The sequence below is a fragment of the Danio aesculapii genome, chromosome 5, assembly GCF_903798145.1.
Source record: "Danio aesculapii chromosome 5, fDanAes4.1, whole genome shotgun sequence".
Lineage (NCBI taxonomy): Eukaryota > Metazoa > Chordata > Actinopteri > Cypriniformes > Danionidae > Danio > Danio aesculapii.
The window spans coordinates 8,043,175-8,062,150 of NC_079439.1; the positions used below are offsets into that span (position 1 = coordinate 8,043,175).

At 37.0% G+C, this 18,976-nt stretch overlaps 1 protein-coding gene across 2 annotated transcripts in view; it reads left to right on the plus strand.

Annotated features, from left to right (window-relative positions):
• Window positions 1-18,976, plus strand: part of bmpr1ba (bone morphogenetic protein receptor, type IBa) — a 143,222-nt gene that overhangs the window by 36,791 nt on the left and 87,455 nt on the right. For both annotated transcript variants that reach the window (XM_056457309.1, XM_056457310.1), the window contains one exon: window positions 4,555-4,621. The gene's annotated coding sequence lies outside the window, so the exon portion shown is untranslated. The remainder of the gene's footprint in view (window positions 1-4,554; window positions 4,622-18,976) is intronic.

An 18,976-nucleotide genomic window follows, 5' to 3' on the forward strand; every position in this document is an offset into this window, starting at 1 on the left:
GCAGTATTTAGATAAAAACAATAGCCTCGGGACATTGGGCTACCAAAATCTATCTACACGCTGCCCGGTGGGCAAGACATTATGTTCATTCAAAACTGCATAGAGAGGAAGGAGAGTTCTGCTCTTGATCAAAGATTTTTTTCAGATGCAAAAAGCAGAAAATAATTTAACCTGGTTAGATTTTTTTTTCTTTTTTTTATTAATGAATTAATACTTTTTTTATTATAATTTTTTTTAATGACGGACAAAAGTTTCGGAAAAAATTTCACATTCAATTTGCTATAAACTTTACTCCCCAAAAATGTAAGTACAGTTGAAGTCAGAATTATTAGCCGAATTATCAGAATTATCAGCGCTCAGGAATAGTTTTAAACAGTTGACATGTCAACTTGCTGCAGTAAACAGTTCCCGCAGTGCCTACCCGGCCTTAAAGCTCTTCTGATTGGCCCACTGCTCTTGCACTAAACGCGAATGGATTGGTTAATATCAGCTGTCAATCACTCATTCAATGCCTTCCTTCAAATGACAGGGAGCTACAGCCGCAAACACGTAAAGGTCTGAAGATGAGAGAATGACAACAACACTGACAGATTTTGTTTTAAAAACCACCTAAAGTTGCAAGTAATATTATATTATATTTCCTTTAACCCTGTAACTGTCACCATTTAACAGCTGGGACATTTGCATACAGTTACAACAGGACCTTAGTCCTAACCTAAAGTAACATTGACAATAATAAAAAGTAATATTGATGAAAGCCTGCAAACTATTGTTTCCATATTTGGTGACTGATGTTCAAAACGGTTGACATGGGAGCAGTTCATTAATTTGCAGCAAGAATATTCTCGAACTCATAAGGATGTAATTTGTTACATGAATTTTGAATAGCAATGCACATGAAATATCATGAATAGCTGGTCATGAAATTTTGGTACTACATCCAAACTAAATCTGACTGTAAGCTCGTTTATTTAGATATCAACTTTAGGTAGAAAGAGACCAAACTTAAAAAGCTTCATTCAATAACTGATTTTTTTAAATTATTATATATATATATATATATATATATATATATATATATATATATATATATATATATATATATATATATATATATATATATATATATATATATATATATATATATATATATATATTAGCATTTTTGAGGGAACTATCCCAATAAATCTATGCTAGAAAGTATTAAACAATTTAAGTTGAAATGTATTATTGTGCTTTTTTAAAAATAGCACAATGGATTTCAATGTGAAAAAGTACATACAGCAAATATAAAATATAACAAATTTTACCGTGGTTGTTAGGTGCTGGAAAAGCATAAAAATGCACCTTGAAAGTGCTTGAAAAGTGCTAGAATTGGAAGTTGAAAAGGTGTAAGAAGTCTGTATTTTACAGGAAAGCCAAAATGATGCAGGAGGCGATCTCTCTGTGATCGTTACAAGCAGGGCTTGACATTAACACCCGCCAACCCGCCAAATGCAGATAGATTTCAGCGGTGGCGGGTAAGACAGACACTCTCACTAGCCTCTTTGGCTGTTTGAAAATAATTTTCCCGGATAATAATTCTTAAAAGCAGGGTTCGACAATAAGGATGGTCCAATGTGCATGCAAAGGCGATCTTAAATAAAGTAATTGCGTTCGCACAAGCAATAGAAAGCAAGTGAATACCTAATGAGAGAATAATCACTCGCGCTAACAGCTGAGGTGATGCTTGCGACTGTTTAAAACGCGTGCGCGCTCCCGTTTCCTTGCGTGAAGCACATAACTGATGTGATCGGTTCTCTTTCAAATCGACTAGACAAAAAGTGATGAACATGCACCCACAGTCTTGCTGCTTTCAAGATTTCCAGAGTTGACTTATTGGATTATTGATTTATTATTTATGGTTCTAACGTAAACCGCGTGTGTGTGATCATCCTTTCATTATCACACGGTATGTTTTTTTAAGGCAAGGCAAGTTTATTTATATAGCACATTTCATACACAGTGGCAATTCAAAGTGCTTTACATAAACAAGAATAAACAAAAGACAAGTATAAGAAAAAAAAAACAATAAAATTATTAAAAACAGATAAAAATGTGTTAAAACAGGTTATAAAAGAATAAAAAAAAGAAAAGGAAGACATGATAGATCTGTCGGACGTAGCACAGTGCTCATTCAGTAAAGGCACAGCTAAACAGATGTGTTTTCAGTCTTGATTTGAATGTGCCTAATGTTGGAGCACATCTGATCATTTCTGAAAGCTGATTCCAGCTGATTACCTGCTTTCTTTTGCGTTAATATGCTTTAATTATCATTTTTTACAATAACATTGCTTTAATGGGAGTTTAACTCCCCATTTATGTGTAGTTAACTGGTGATCTGGGACCTTTAGCCAGGACAGATTACTGTGCATATGTTTTGTTAAATAAAAGGTATAGTATACAGCTATATATAGTATACAGCTATATGCTTGTTTTGACACATTTAAAATTTGTGGATAAGAAATAATTAATATTTTATGTTTGGTGTGGTCAGAGATAAATTATGTGAAATAAAAACTGATTGTAATACTATGAAACCATTATCCATGTGCTCATGATTATTGAGCAAGCTCATACACAACACACAAAAAGGGAAAGGAATGAGGAGGCATGTGGAGATAGCGCAAACTCTAAATCAAGTCATTTTAGCAGGTCAAAGTCCTATTTATGTGTTTAAAATATATTTTATAAAATTTTATTGTTATATATAAAATATAACAATAAAATTGTGGCTAGTGAAAAGGGTGAGTGGCTAGTAATGTTGGAAAACTACTAGCCACAGTGGCTGGTGAAGTTAATGTCAAGCCCTGGTTACAAGTTCAGGATTAATCTACAAGTAAAAAAAAATATTGATCCATGGGTCACTTGCCATCTGAACCATGTTGTTACACCCCTACAAAATATCAATACTAGTGTCCAGATGTTTGTACTGTAAGTCTGACCTGGATACTTGGCCACATATAAACAAAATACTGTAAATTCAGTGTGTGTGTGTGTGTGTGTGTGTGTGTGTGAGAGCTATGACTGTACACATAATATTTGTTTTTGGCTTGCACTTGTTAACTCGTATTGAGTTAGAGCTAATGCCTCAAACATATCTCTCTCTCTCTCTCTCTCTCTCTCTCTCTCTCTCTCTCTCTCTCTCTCTCTCTCTCTCTCTCTCTCTCTCTCTCTCTTTCTCTCTCTCTCTCTCTCTCAGAATAAAAGGGTTTTCGTTCACAGATTCGATTACATTGACTGACTTGTGACTGCTGTTGATGTAATTGTGACTGAAGTCTTGTGTTTCACATTAGATGTTGTCTTCATTAATTTGGTGAAAACATGCAGTGACATGACATCAGAAATCAACAGCATCAGGCAGCTAATAATCAGCCAATAACCCTTAACAGCTTTCTCAACGCACTGCTGCGCCTCAGATTAGCTTCATTTTGTGTCCCATAGGAATTAAATCTTCATTCTCTGTTTATTACAGTGTGAATTATAGGGCTGCGCAATATATCATTTCTGCATTGACACTGCAATGTATCCGCAATAGTCACATCGCTGGATCTGCAGTGTTGAATCTAAATTATAGTTGAGTAGGAGCCACAGTTAAAAACACACATGATTGCAAAGTTTAACCATTGAGTTATCTGAAGAAATTATCATGTGCATGTATTTTTAGGGCAACGTTTTCCAATCATCTATTGTGCAGTTTTGGTGAGCCTGTGTGAATTGTAGCCTCAGTTTCCTGTTCTTAGCTGACAGGAGTGGCACCCGCTGTGGTCTTCTGCTGCTGTAGCCCATTTGCCTCAAGGTTGGACGTGTTGTGTGTTCAGAGATGCTCTTCTGCAGACCTCGGTTGTAACCAGTGGTTATTTGAGTTACTGTGGCCTTTCTATCAGCTGCAACTAGTCTGGCCATTCTCCTCTGGCATCAACGAGGCATTTGCGCTCACAGAACTGCTGCTCTCTGGATATTTTCTCTGTAAACCCTAGAGATGGTTGTGCGTGAAAATCCCAGTAGATCAGCAGTTTCTGAAATACTCAGACCAGCCCGTCTGGCACCAGTAACCATGCCACGTTCAAAGTCACTTTAATCATCTTTCTTCCCCATTCTGATGCTCGGTTTGAACTGCAGCAGATCGTCTTGACCATGTCTACATGTCCAAATGCATTGAGTTGCTGCCATGTGATTGGCTGATGAGAAATTTTGCGTTAACGAGCAGTTGGACAGGTGTACCTAATAAAGTGGACCGTGAGTGTAGACAAATTTAAAGTAGATTTTCTATGTACTTAGATTTTTTTTTACCCTCAGATTCCAAATAGTCATATCTGGGTCAAATATTATCCTATCATAACAATACATCGATGGAAAGATTATTTTTATTATCTGATTATTTTTTTAGATTCCAGGTGATGTAGAAATCTCATTTTCAAAAAGAAATGGACATTTATGACTGGTTTGTGATCACATAAAGTCTTGTTGCATGTTTCTAACTATAAAACAATAATATTCTGTGTCCCCCTGCAGATTTCCAGTGCTGGAGACTTGCTGGTTCATAAGAGCTAATGCACGCTGGACAGCAATACCTACTCAGGTAAATGCATTTGCACACACTCAATTTCTTTATCTTACACGTATGTTCACTCCTGGTCGAGACCCTCCTGTTACCGGTAACGTTTATACCACCGTAACGTGATCGACGCGGAAGCTTTAGCTACCCCAAACCTACATGTGCGCAAACACACTCCGTATTAGCAGGAGTCTCATATTTACAGAGAGGAAGGGAGGTCGGAGGTCGCGCTCGGGGTCGCGAGCCGGTTTTACATTTCAGGTGAGTGTACAGACAACAGACAGACAACACTACACACATGATCCGGCTCTGAATGCCAGTCTGTGGAGCTCAGATAAAGACGGCAGTGTGAGGGCGGACTCTGGCCTGATACGAGATCCGCATCTCGCAGCCGGTGACACGGACGCTCTATATTTGGGAGCTGAAGCACGACTGCTGACCTCCAGATCCACTCCAGCACCTGCTCGCTCACACAGCCGAGAAACAGAGCACAACTGGAAGTCAGATCTCAGTTGTTTTATGCACCGAGGAAGTGAATTGTCATGATGGTGGATCAACACTGGGGTACATATGCATACTGACTCTTCATTTTCAGTCAGCTAGCCCAAGCGCTTCCAGTGATCCGAACAAAATAGTCACGTTTAAGATCTGATTTCTTTAAAAATCAGCTATCTTCACTGCCTGATTGATATACGATATAAAGTGGTCTCAGACCAGACAAGAAGCACTGGATTACAATTCACGAGTTCACACTTGCAATAGTTTCAGAATAAAGCGTATTTGGCGTGCTGTCCGGGGAGAGGGCTCTGAGCTAGGGGAAGACACCCAAACTCGAGTTATTCCTCTTATCAGGAAACAGAGAGGAATAGGGATTCGAGCGAAGTATCTAGCCCGGCCCCAGAACGCTCCCGCCGGGATTGTAATGCTTAAGAGGTGAGGTGACGGGGTGGTGGAGGGATGCTAAAGTCGTAAGATGCTACAGGTAAGACAGCTTTGGTATATATAGGGGTTTGGTCAAGAACTGATTGGATAATAGAATAATTGTCAATGACGTATTTGATACTGAAACTTCTGCGTCTGCTCCTCCCGAAATTTGTTTATAAAACATCACTAATTTTTTTCTCAGCATGTCTTTAAAATAGGAACATTTATTTTACCACAGTATTTTCAATGGAGTTTTTGTGCTTGTCTGCTGCAAATGATGGTGCATGCATTTACATGGTTGTTCATCTCATTGTATGCTTACTGTGTGTTCACACCAAAGGCAGTGAGAGCGCCAAAGGTCGCTCTGGCTGCCCTGGTGACAACGCTGTCTGCCTTCAGCTCCCGCCACGAGAGCGTCAAAATTCGCTACATTAATCTCGTATTTAAAATGGCCGTTGCAGCATATCATATCAGTTACATTCCCGCATATAACATGCTTTCTTGCATGAAAATGTTGCGCACTTCTTATCAAATTCATTTAACAATGGAAGATCAAGTTGCATGTGGTGTGGCTTTGCACCAATTAATTATCCAATGTGTCCATAAGTCTGAAGTATTCTGAAGCGGCAATACTGTTTTGCTTTACGTTTTGAAAGAAAAATATATATATAACATTAATGCACATCAGTAACTCGCCACTAACTTTTTAATGTATGTTCCTGTAAGTAAACATTGTACATAATTGGAAATCGGGCGACCGCCCTTGGGACCAATGGGAACAACTGTGGTTGGAACTAAAGTTCAAAGGACTGTGTTCTTTCTGGACTTCTCTCAACCGGTAGACTTCCACATTCCAATTGCTTGCCACTGAACCGTGTCATAGCTCAATACCATAAAGTTGACTTGAAAATGAATGACTTCATTACTACTTTGACGTTCTCACCGCTTATGGTGTGAATGTTGAGTTAGGCAACTAAATGAATGCTTAAGTCTATTTAACTGATTAAATTTGAACATATATTTGGGAGTATTTGTGCAAGTGCATAAAATTGTTGCCATGTGCCCTGTTTTTACTGCAAAATGTTCACCGCATGCACAGATTTAGGAGACTTTGCACCAAAAAATGTGAAACGCAGCATACAGGAATGGTTTAAACCACTTGTCATGTCAACTTTCTACAGTAAACATTAGGGATGCACCGATACCATTTTTTTGGATCCGATCCCGATAACAAAGTTCAGAGTATTAACCGATACAGATCCGATCACGATGCTGTGTTTTTAATTTTTTTAAATTTTTATCATAATACAGTCTCTATAGTTCTGGGGATAAACTCAAATAATATATCTTCTTAAGTAAAAATAACAGACATAGGCCTACAGATGGCACAGTCTGACTATAAACGTGATGCTTGCTAGAGCTCTGCATTTGAGCCCGAGCCCGACGGGGCCCAACTTTTTTTATTTTCCCCTAGGGCCGGGCTTCAGACCAATTTTCACGTCATAGCTAGCATGCAAATAGGGCTTTGGGCCTGCGTTAGGAAACTTCAAAAAAAAGTTTAATTAGATCTTATGCGTTCTTACTTTCAACTGACGGAAACAAATTATCCAGCCACAGTTGTGTAATGGATGGGCTCAAACAAAAATATAATTCTTATATTTTTCTTGGAAATTATATTTGAAAGTATTTCGAATTTCGCTCAATTAATGTCTCATTAATTTTAGTCCTTTTGGCTGTTTTAAAGAGCGTTTACTCATTTTGAATCTTGTTTTAATCAATAGCTATCTGAATTGAAATTTTTAGTGTGTGAAAAAACCGTCAGCAAAACTAATGCCAATAGATTTCTTTGCCCATCTCCTACCATGCAAGTACATACACACTTTAAAACACACAAACGCACACCTTTATTTGTTCTCATTATTTCTTGCTTTGTCAATATATCGTTGTGTACAGTGTTTGATAATCAATTTAAATTATGTAAAAAATAAATAAATATATTTAAAAAATCTGCATTGATTCACACCCTCTCATGGTAGGTGCACGCAGTGCATACAGCCCTACGGCTGCAGGCGCCACTGAGTTTAATTGAGTAAACTCTCTGTGGACAACATACCGCTTGGATATCGATGTCACTTAAACTAAATCCTACATTTAATTAAAGCAAAACAAACAAAAACAAAACATTTCTCTAAATTATTCTGATAAAAAACAAAACAAAAAAAAACAAAACTTTATATTAAATGGGAAAGATGAAAGAACAGAAACTTTTAATATTAAAGAATAATTTTACAGAGCGCCGCACATCGCGTCTTTTTATTGATTTTTTTTGTTTGCAATAGCTCATTTGAATTTAAATATATTGTCTTTCTATTCCTTAAGATGTCATACCTGTATACTCGAACTATACCTGTCTTGTTTAAATGCACCAAATAATATTGTGTATATTCACTGGATAAAAATGTTCATTTTCAAACATGGGAGGTACTCAATGCGGAGCACTGCATTTTATTGCACGTTAAAGGGATAGTTCACCCAAAAATGAAAATTGTGTCATCATTTACTCAGCCTTTACTTATTCCAAACCTTAAGGAGTTTCCTCTGTTGAACACAAAAACATATTTAGTAGAATTCTGGAAATCTGTTACTGTTAACTCCCATAGCATTTGTTTTTCCTTCTATGGAAGTTGATGGTTACAGGTATTTAGTATTCTTCAACATATGTAAACTGGTTAAATCTCACATCACACAGTTTATTAGAAATTCTTTTTAATGAGAATTAATATGGTTAACAAAAATATATTTGTCTCAAGCTTAGAGCATCACATGAGTAGAATTTAATACCAAAATCTATTGGAGAATGTGTATCATTTAACTCACTTATCATTTTAACAAATGGTCAGAAAAAGTAGTACTTTTCTTTAGCAAGGATGAATTTAGTTGATGCTAAATTGGCTCAGTGGTTAGCACTGTCGCCTCACAGCAAGAAGATCACTGGTTTGAGTCCCGGGTAGGTCAGTTGGCGTTTCTGTGTGGAGTTTGCATGTTCTCCCCGTGTTGGTGTGGGTTTCCTCTGGGTGCTCCGGTTTCCCCCACAGTCCAAAGACATGCACTATAGGTGAATTGGGTTAACAAAATTGTCCGTAGTGTATGAGTGTGTGAGAATGCAAGAGTGTATGGGTGTTTTCCAGTACTGGGTTGTAGCTGGAAGGGTGTCCGCTGCGTAAAACTTATGCCGGAATAGTTGGCGGTTCATTCAGCTGTGGCGACCCCTGATAAATAAGGGACTGAGTCGAAGGAAAATAAATTAATGAATGTTGTTTTTTTCATCTCTTCCTCAGTGCTCCAACTCTTTTTCATGCATTAGTGGACTAATGTAGGGAATAGAGAATAAGTGTGTAGGGGGTAATTTCACAAACTTGAAGGATTCGGCAGCGAGTAATTGCACTATTGTTGACCTTAAAATATTCTACTTCATTGAATAATGCAAATTCGAGGTACAATCTCTTTCAGATAAACCCACCTCTAAATGACACGCAAAGACAAAACAAAGTGGCTGACACATTTGCCTATCACTCAGACTATCCTTTCCTGTCTAAGTGGGAGGTTTGTGGCCAGACTGAACTAACACACACACACACACACACACACACACACACACACACACACACACACACACACACACACACACACACACAGACGTTTGTTTTTGTGAAAAGTGGGTACGTTACATAGGTTTCCATTCATTTTATACTGTTCAAATTGTATATTGTATTGCCCTTACCCTACCCTACCCCTAAACCCAACCATCACAAGAGATGTGTACAGGTTTACTCTCTGAAATAGACTCATGCTGTGTGATTTATAAGCTTTTTGAGAAATGGGGACATCAGCAATGTCCTCATATTTCACCTCCTTTTTATAATACCTGCGTCATACCCATGTCAGTATACAGATTTGTGTCCTAATATGTCACAAAAACACATGTACACACACATACACACTTGTACAGCTATCTTTATGGGGACTTCCCATAGATGTAATGATTTTACACACTGTAATTTAATTCCCCCTATCCCAAACCTACCACTAAACCAGTTTGTGTATATTTTGGTCATTGGATTTTCCTTTTGGAAACGGAAATTAAAAAGCAAGCTGTTATTTGATTTTCATTTAAAAATTGAAAAACAAAACATTTAAATACAAGGCGTGTCTTTTTTTTCATGTTGATAAATGCATAATGAAAATAAAAAATGTTTTTTTTTATTTAATTTAATTTAATTAAATTTTTTTTTTTTTAACAACAAAAATAAAATCAGCAGAAAACGTAAATGAAAAAGACCCATTTTGAAGCATTAATATTGGGCATTTGTTTAGAATATTGCGCACATTAAAAAAAAAAAACACGTATTTTGAAATCCATAATTAACCAACCCAGGCTCATTGCGATATATACCCAGGTCTGCATTTGTGACAGTGAAATACGTGACCTGAGGTACAACTGCTCGCAGTTTTTGTTTTTGCAAATCCACCAGACGCCGCTGTGTACGCTTTTTGATGATCTCAAGTTTCTCTGGCGCGAACCCGCCAGCTTGCTGTTGACTGACTGACTGAATGACCCTTGCTTTAACCCAGCCTATAGGGTTTTCAAAAGCTATCTAGAAAAACTTTGGAACCGTTCTTCACCATACTGGAACCCTGTCTTCACAGTCAGGCTACGTTCACACTGCAAGGCTTATTTCTCAAATCAGATTTTTTCTCAGATCTGATGATTTTGCATGGCTGTTTACACTGCAGTTATAAATGGGGTCAATATCAGATTTGCAGTGTGAACAGATCATGGTCCGAAACTGACCCGCATGCGCAAAAGTACAGATACGGACAGCACAAAATGTCTAATTATGCAAACAATGTGTAGAGTATGAAGTAAGCATGTTGTCAGATCATGCTTGTATGATTATTGCCTTTTTCACAGACAACCATGATGTATTTCATGAACTGTAAAGGGTTTTTCTGCTACTAATAATGTGTATTTCGCCATTTGAAACCTAAAATAAGTCACTTGTGATTGAAAACACTGATCATTTGTAAATTTATGAAAACCGCGGTGCGCGTCTGTCTGACCACCGGTGTGGGGAACTCATCAAGGGTTAATGAGCAGCTGCAGACTGAATTGTGAAGGCGGAGTTGCTTTATCTCTGTTTGTAGAGTTATTTCATTTTACTTCATTATAAACAACAGACACGTGCAAAAGGGGGGTTTGGGTGCTTGAGCACCTGCCCTTTTTTCTCTTGGAGAGAAAGTTCCCCCTTAAAATGAAAGTGTCCCTTCATTTGTGCACGGATTCCCTATCCGCAACACCCCCGATGCTCTTCAGTTTCGCAACAAACCTGTGCATCAATAGTTAACCAGGTTAACAAGCACCAGTTTTACCTTCGAAATCTTTTTCAAAATGAACAATCAACTTTCTGTGGTGAAGTAATCGCCCTGTGTGCTATTCTACTATGCTGTTGAGGAGTAGATGATGTTTGCAGCACAGAAAGATGACGCATGTCGCTTGAAGATTGTGTAAAAGTCACATGAAATCCTACATAACAATATAATAATATTCATGTCAATACACAAATTTATGTCCCTGTAAACCACCCTAAACAGTTCACACACACATGCAACGCACTTTATTTTACACACTTGGTCTAAAGCAACATGAAAATAGTTTTCATATGTCATGAATTTTTGTCATATCGTTTTTTTTTTTTTACAGTGCGATCACACTGTTAACCCAGCTGCTGTTGTTACCAAAGATATTAAGTTAATATATCTTGACATTACTTAAAATACTAAGTTGTGGCATCAAAACTTAAACAGGTGTGTTTAACTTGCTCATAATGCAGCAAAAAAAAACTTGTCTCTGTCTCTGTTTAATGATTGGTTGCACTTGAAATTCTGCCTTAACAACCACTCTGGTCGATATATGTTATATGACTCAAGGTGGTCATTTTGTTTGTGATGCTGAATTTTGCTGAAGCGCAGAACCTGAACCCATCTGACAAAAGATAAAAGTTAAATTAGTAAGTAGATATTTAAACACGTAGGGGTGACATGGTGGCACACTGGGTAGCGCTGTCGCCTCACAGCAAGAAGGTTGCTGGTTCAAGCCTCGCCTGTGTCAGTTGGCATTTCTGTGTGGAGTTTGAATGTTCTCCCCGTGTTGGTGTGGGTTTCCTCCAGGTGCTCCGGTTTCCCCCACAAGTCCAAAGATGTGCTGAAGCTAAATTGTCCGTAGTGTATATGTGAATGTCCTGGTAAACATTTTAAGTTATCTGTTCTTAAACATTTTAAGTTATCTGTACTTAAACAATTAAGTTATCTACTTAAACAATTAAGTTATCTGGACCTAAACATTTGAGTTATCTGGACTTAAACATTTAAGTTATCTGTACTTAAACAATTAAGTTATCTGGACCTAAACATTTGAGTTATCTGGACTTAAACATTTAAGTTATCTGTACTTAAACATTTTAAGTTATCTGTACTTAAACAATTAAGTTATCTGGACCTAAACATTTGAGTTATCTGTACTTAAACTTTATAAGTTATCTGGACTTAAACATTTTAAGTTATCTTGACTTAAACATTTTAAGTTATCTGTACTTAAATGTTTAGGTCCAGATAACTTAATTGTTTAAGTACAGATAACTTAAAATGTTTAAGTCAAGATAACTTAAAATGTTTAAGTCCAGATAACTTATAATGTTTAAGTACAGATAACTCAAATGTTTAGGTCCAGATAACTTAATTGTTTAAGTACAGATAACTTAAAATGTTTAAGTACAGATAACTTAAAATGTTTAAGTCAAGATAACTTAAAATGTTTAAGTCCAGATAACTTATAATGTTTAAGTACAGATAACTCAAATGTTTAAGTACAGATAACTTAAATGTTTAGGTCCAGATAACTTAATTGTTTAAGTTATCTGTACTTACACATTTTAAGTTATCTGGACCTAAACATTTAAGTTAATTCAATAGAGAGACCACATTTCATTCATTCATTCATTCATTCATTCATTCATTCATTCATTCATTCATTTTCTTTTCGGCTTAGTCCCTTTATTCATCAGGGGTCGCCACAGTGGAATGAACCGCCAACTTATCCAGCACATGTTTTACACAGTGGATGGCCTTCCAGCCGCAACCCAAGACTAGGAAACACCCATACACTCTTGCATTCACACTCATACACTACAGCCAATTTAGCTTAATCAGAGACCACATTTGGTCAACTCAATTAGAGTTGTCGATTTCCCATTACTCAAACCAACTGAGGGAATCACTTTCCTCAAATCATTTGAGTACTCTCAACTTATTAAGGTTTACAGTGCACTATGTTCAAAACAATTATGGCTGCACAATATTGGGAAAAAAACTTCTTTTTACTGTTTAGATTTTTCGTCATTACATTTTTTTTTTCAGAGTAGATTTTAATTTACAAGCCCATAAGGCATATCCTCATGAATTATCCGAATGCTATAATACCTACGTCATCTCCATGTCAGTACACAAATTTCTGTTCCTGTAGGCCACCCAAACCAGTTCTCACACACACACACACATACACACACACACAATACGCTTCATTTCCTCATCCTCTCTCTCCTCTTAGTCATTGGTCCGTCTCTCCGTTTTTCCGGGTGGGATATTGTATGTTTTCGGAGGCAGTCGACTATTTTTTTTCACAGTGCCGTGACTGACTGATCCTAAAACAGAGGTCAAAGGTCATGTTCAGAGGTGGTGACCTGCAGAGGAATGTCTGCGTGGGGGATGTTATCAGAGCTCTAAGTAGGATCCATTTGCGTGATTATTTTTGGAGACGTGCAGGTGTAAAAACAGTGGAGGCTTCGTGTCCAGACTGAAGCATTTTGCGGGCATGTTTACGCCATTATCTCATTTGCTTCATTTATTTTGTGATCTGTGCGCTTAAATTACAGCAAAATGTGGCTACTATTAATCCATTGTGAATTGCATATTGTTTGTTGGCCAGTGCTAGAGATTTGTTTATTTTGCAGCATTAATGTTGTTTAACTTGCTCATCTATGCTGTTTAATGTTTAGATTGCCATGTTAGTATTGATTGATTTATTCTGAAAATAAATATAATATGAAAAGAAAAACATTTTGATATGCCATAAGAGTATTTAACATTTCTTTTTATCTCAAGTCAAAATGAAACTCAGAATAATAAAAAAATCTCTATTTATTCATTAATTCATTCATTCATTTTCCTCCGGCTTAAATCCCTGACGTTGCCACAGCGGAATGAATATGCAAATATCCAACACGGGGAGAGCATGCAAACTCTACACAGAAATGCTAACTGACCCAGCCGAGGCTCAAACAAGCGACCTTCTTGCTGTGAGGCGACAGCGCTACCCACTGTGTCACCGCGCCGCCTATATAATTATACAGTTTTCTTCTTCAATTTATTTATTTATTTATTTATTTTAACATTTTGTATTTATTTTCTTTCCTAATGCATCTTCCTGACATTTTTTTATTTTAATTAATAGTTTCATTTCTTTTTGTAAAATATTCAACACTTAATGAAAATTTTAGATTTAAAAGTATATATAGTTTATATTCTTAATAAAAATAAATAATATTTTTGTAAAATATGTTCATATATACAATTTTATTTATATATACATACGCACACACACACACACACACACACACACACACACACATACAAGCGTACATACACACACACTAACATACATACATATATACATACACATATATATGTATGTTTGTGTGTGTGTATATATCAAGCCGGGACTTGAACCAGCAACCTTTTTCTGTGAGTGTTAATCATTATTTATATTATGTAAAATTATGAGAAAACAATAAAACTGCAACAAAGAAATTCTGGAAAAAAAATCTCTAGATATAATGTTATATTTAAAAAAAAACAATTCTGTGAAATCTAAACTAACAATCACAAGATAAAAAAATTGTAAGTCACAAAATGTTGTAATACTTGATTTATTCAAAAAACTTATATACATGAATTAAAATATTTTGATATATTTTGAAAAAATATGCGAAAAACAATTTACTTACAAAAAAAATCTAAATCTCGAATTGTAAACTCTAAATTATACCAAAAAACTATCGATATTCTGAGATGTAAAGTTTTACATCTTATAATAAGCAAAAATATATAAAATAAAAAGTTAAATTTTCATATTTCTCAATATCTGTAATAGGAGTATTTAACGTTTTTTTTTAATCTTAAAGAGAAAGTCAAAGTGTCAAAATGTAAAGTCGTAAAAATGTTAAAAGCATTTGCACAAAACATTACACTGGAGTAAAAATAAATCTGTAAACCCAAAATTCTAAGAAAAATCTGTATTATGAGATAATAAAAGTTAAAAGATGATAAAAAGAAAATAAAAGTAAAAAAATAATAAGTTATCTGGACTAATAATAATTAATAATAATTCATTCGTTCATTCATTCATTTTCCTTCGGCTTAGTCCCTGATTTACCAGGGGTCGCCACAGCAGAATGAACCACAAACTGTTACAGCATATGTTTTATGCAATGGATACCCTTCCAGCAGCAAGCCAGTCCTGGGAAACACCCATACGCTCATTCACACAAATACTCTATGGCAAATTATATATATAGTTATATAAATATATAATATATTTATAAATAGTTTATTCAATTCACCTATAGCACATGTCTTTGGACTGTGGAGGAAACCGGAGCACCCAGAGGAAACCCACGCCAACACAAGGAGAACATGCAAACTCCACACAGAAATGCCAACTGACCCTGCTGAGGCTCAAACCAGTGACTAGCGCTGACCACTGAGCCACTTAAGTGCTCTGAAAGGCGCCTATAAATAAAAGGTATTATTATTATTGCTGTGCCACCCATATACCAAATATATCTTTGAAATAAATCTTTGAATCATTTATTTCTGTGTGTAAATGAAAATTTTCTCTTTTCTATTTTTCTTTGGCAACCCCTGATACCCCCCCCCCCCCCCAAAAAGCTTTCATTTTGCTTATAGAAATGTACAAGTTATTTAAAACAACCATTCATACCAGTACCATCTCTATTATGAACAGAACTTTTCTAGCGTTCATTTCCCACCCTGCTGTACCACCCATCCCGAAAGATTTATGGTGAATAGCTGCTTCCTTTGTCCACTTTTAGCACTTACCAGTGTCAAACATTTGCCCTTTAAACTCTTGCCGATAACGAGGGAAAAACAAAAATAGATCACATGGAGAGTCCAAACAGACAGATTTCTGTCTTGTCATGTGTAATTGCCATCACTTCCTCTCGCCTTGTTGTCTGTGTCTTTCTCTCTGTGTTTCATGTTTTCTGCCCTCTGTGACCCTTCGCTTTTGTCTCTTTCGTTCTTCTCCTCTAATTGGCACCTCGTTAGGGAATTCTTAATTGGAGGGATGAGCCAGGTGGCAGCGGAGCCCTCGTTAGTGTGTGAAAGTGTGTTTGTCTTTGTTTAAGCAGAATAAATGTGGAGCAGCGTGCATGTGCAGATTATGCTCCATTCACCCGTGTTGAACTCTAACACATTCCCCTTACACACACACACACACGCGCGCACACACTCGAGCTGCCTAGCTGTTTGTTGCTGCATTTACAGTGGAGGGCAAAATTATTAGCCCTCCTGTGAAACTTTTTCAGTTATTTCTCTTGCGATTGTTTAACAGAGCAAGGAGATTTTCACAGTATTTCTGACGATATTTATTCTTCTGGAGAAAGTCCTATTTGTTTTATTTTAGCTAGAATAAAAGCAGTTTTTAATTTATTTTGAAGTCAATATTATTAGCCCTGTTAACCAATAGATTTTTTAGATTGTCTACAGAACAAATTTTAAATGACTTCCCTAATTACCCTAATTAACCTAGTTAAGTCTTTAAATGTCAATTTAAGCTGAATACTAGTAGCTAGTGTACTGTCATCATGGCAAAATCAGTTATTACAAATGAGTTATTAAAACTTTAATGTTTAGAAATGTGTTGAAAAAATCTGCTCTCTGTTAAGCAGAAATTGGTGAAAAATATATCCAGGGAGGGCTAATAATTCTGATTTCAACTGTACACTTTACCCTTCACATTGAGCTAATAGAAATTGTGAATTAAATTTTTCGCCTGCAAGAAGGTCGCTGGTTTGAGCCTCGGCTGGGTCAGTTGGCGTTTCTGTGAGGAGTTTGCATGTTCTCCCTGCGTTCACGTGGGTTTCCTCTCGGTTGCTCTGATTTCCCCCACAGTCCAAAGACATGCGGTATAGGTGAATTGGGAAGGCTAAATTAGCGTATGGATGTTTCCCAGAGATGGGTTGCAGCTGGAAGGGCATCCGCTGCGTAAAACATGTGCTGGATAAGTTGGTGGTTCATTCCGCTGTGGCGACCCCGGAATAATAAAGGGACTTAGGCAAAAAGAGAATGAATGAATGAATGAATTTTTTGGACGAGAGGACTCAACTTGCTGCAACTTACGAAAGCACATGCAAATTGGAAAAACAGCAGCAAATTAAGAAAACATGTTCAGCGGTTTGATAGCATATGTGCTGCAAAATTATCACAACGCAAACGCAAATAGAAAAAGTGCTGCAAATCCTCACAGCGCATGCACATTATGGGCCCTGTCATACACCCGGCGCAATAATGTTTGGCGTGATTTGTTGCTATTTTCAAACCAGTGCAACAGTAGCTTTCATGTTTTCCACCACATTGTTTAAATAGCAAATCCATTTGCGCCACTTTCCATTTGTCTATAAAGGAGACGTGTTAAGGCGCATTGTTGACATGTTGCTATTTTGAGGAACTGAAATAGACCGCACCATTGACCAACTAATAGCTGATCTAAAGTCAAGCGCAGAGCATGTTAGTTATGCACCTATGAAGGTTCAAACGCTTACACATTGCTTATTACACACAGGATGTACAGCAATACACAAATATCTTTACATATGAAAACAAATTAAAGGATTAAAATGTAAAAAAAAAAGATTATTTTCTACATCAATATAAAAACCACTGCCTCCTCCCTTGCTTTGCCTTCATCTCGGGGGGCTTTTTTCAGTTTATTCATGACAATTTGCATTTGTATAATATTATTATTATCAGTGCTATTTTTTATATGCATATTTATATTTGTTTTAACAAAACAGGTTTAGATTTGTCCACCTGTCAGGTTTTGGAGATCAAACGTGTGTTTGGATATAACTCTAGTGTTTTGACCACATTTCGCTATTATTGTTCATTTATTCATTTGCTGGAAATTAGAACTGAATTTAGAAATAGTTTTGAAACAAATCTTTGCGCTTAACAAACCAAATTAAATATGTAGGCTAATGGATGTCTTTAGTGGAGTGAATTTCCATTGTTTCCTTATCGTCTGCAAAGTAAAGAGTACAAGTAAAGTGAAAGTAAAGAGGCTGAATAGAGGAGGCTCGTTCTTTATCCTCGCACTGCAGATGCTCTGTTTAACTGTTTTCACGCTAGAGAAGCGTTCAGTTTTTCTACTTACAAAGTCTGCCTTGTAAATAGCAGATACACCATGGCGTGACACAACTGACTCTTAAAGAGAATGGAAGATGAGACTCTGATTGGTTTATTGCACATTATACTCAAAACACACCCCTAACTCATTAAGAGAATAAGCACAACCCTGTTAGCCGATGCACCACGTCGCAGAGGGTATTTTTCCATCCTTAAAGAGCCCATATTATACATGAAATAGGGTCATATTTAGGTTGTAAGGGTCTCCAACAACAGTCTAATATGCATGCAAGGTCATAAAACACTTTGATGGTCTTATAATCTGCATGTATTTTTACCTAATTATCCCACCGACTCTCATATGAATCGTTCAGCGATTCATTTGTTCCCAACCCCCTCCTCAGCGCGAAGCTAATCTGCGCTGATTGGACCGATGACAGCCTGCTGCGATTGGTCGACAGTGACAGGCTTCAGCACGAGACAGAGTGAAATGCCCAGCTGGTAATCAACTATATGAAAGTAGTCACAGTGCACACGCGCTTCATAGTGTAAGGCTTTTTTCACACACACACACAACCCTCCTCAGAAGAACTGGGGAGATCGACGCGAGTCTCTCTCTCTCCCTCTCCCTCTCTCTCTCTCACACACACACACACAACGCTCCTCAGAAGAAATGGGGAGATCGACGCGAGTCTCTCTCTCTCCCTCTCTCTCCTCTCTCTCTCTCACACACACACACAACGCTCCTCAGAAGAACTAGGGAAAGCGACGCGAGTCTCTCTCTCTCTCTCCTCTCTCTCTCTCTCTCTCTCTCTCTCTCTCTCTCTCTCTCACACACACACACACACACAACGCTCCTCAGGAAACAACTAGGGAAAGCGACGCGAGTCTCTCTCTCTCTCTCTCTCTCTCTCT